The sequence below is a fragment of the Cicer arietinum genome, chromosome 7 (assembly GCF_000331145.2).
Source record: "Cicer arietinum cultivar CDC Frontier isolate Library 1 chromosome 7, Cicar.CDCFrontier_v2.0, whole genome shotgun sequence".
Classification (NCBI taxonomy): domain Eukaryota; kingdom Viridiplantae; phylum Streptophyta; class Magnoliopsida; order Fabales; family Fabaceae; genus Cicer; species Cicer arietinum.
In genome coordinates, this window is record NC_021166.2 from 41,042,142 (window position 1) to 41,043,872 (window position 1,731).

The following is a 1,731-nucleotide window of genomic DNA, read 5'->3' on the forward strand; positions in this document are numbered from 1 at the left end:
TAAGTGATTAATTTATTAGCATTTGTGTTTTATTATTCATATTCATGGCGTATTTTAAATTTTTACACGATTGTTATTTTTTTTATATAGAATATAAGTAAGGCAAATCGCGAGAAGGCAAAAAATCCGACGCACCCATACAAAAAATCACGTATGGGATATGCACGTCTAGAGCAAAAACTTGTAAGTAATTAAACATCACTTTTATATAATGAGGGAATTTGTATTATAAACTATAGTTTCTAACTAATATTTTGTTTATGATCTTAACGAATAGCAACAAGACACCCAATCAGATCAACCGTTGGGTCGTCATATCGTGTAAATAAGGACGGAATTGTTGATAACGAAAATGTTCAAAAAGTAATAGAACTTTGTGTAAGTATATTATCACTTTAATATTTTTTAATATTGTATTTTAACAATGATATTGAACTTATCTTTTTAATCCTACATGTATTTTAGGAGAATCTCGAACAAAGTTCGGAAAATCAAGAGCACAACAAAGCTAGTTGCAGGGATATTCTCGATAAAGTGTTTAATGTTCTTGAATATTCCGGTCGCGTAAGGGGGAAAGGATTTGGCGTAACTCCTAAAAGATATTTTTCACAAGAGAAGCGCTAAAATCCATCCAATGAGGAAGTATTAGAGAAGCTCAAACTCCTATCAGAGCAAGTTGCACTCTTGGTGAAGACGAATAAAGACAAGCAACTCCCGGATCAGCTCCAACGTGAAATACAAATGGAGAGTGAAAATGCGAGTTGCAACAATGGTCTCAAAAGTCTTCCCGAGGTAATTAATTACTTACTTATGTATTAACCATACTTATGTATTAACCATTGATTTAGGGTGTCAGTCCTTGCGTGCTGTACTTATCCTCCCCTACTCATCGTGTAAGACCCATAATTTTAAAGTATACTTTATGTATTTTTGTGTATTTTGGATTTTGGCTCGAAGGCTTTTTAGCCAAAGTTAATAATATTTTGGAGTTTATATGATCAAAAAGATATTTCGAGGCCGTTTAGAATTACTCGTTGATGAATAAATTAAATTAAGTGCGGTGAATCATTTACGGAGAATTTTATGCGTTATGGGTGAAATGGTAAATTAACAAATATCTAGATATTTTGAGATATTTGTTAATTATAATTATATATATATATATAATTAATATAAAGTAACATATGTATATATATGTTAGAATGGAGGAAAAGAAAGGAAAAAAACATAAACAGAGGAAGAAAAACACGTTCCCCTCCATCGCGAACCCATTCTCTTCTTCTTCCTTCTTCATTTTTGTGCTTCCTTTTTTTTCTTCAAGATTAGAAACCCACAGCTTGGTGAGTGATAGGATAAGGATTTCTTAACTTCACTCTCCCTCGTTGATTCGAAAACGAAGAAAAACGGTGTTAGGGATTTCAAAACCGTCAAACACAAACCCCTCCGTTTCATCTAGATCTAAGCTTCATTCCGCGAAGAGATAGAAGGGAAAGTTGCTCACTACCATGCTACGGTGCTAGTGAACTAAATTTGGAAGCGACGTTGCGAACGGAGATTTTATCGGATTTACTCGCGGAACCGGAAACGCACGTTAAAGCTAACGTTAAGGTAAGGGCTCCTTCCAAACTTTTAGTTTGCATTTAGGGACTTATCTGTAGTTGTGTGGAAAGGAATCTGTTAGGGTTGAATGTATTGATTTAGGGAAAATGAATCTAAGGTTCTGTGGGTAAA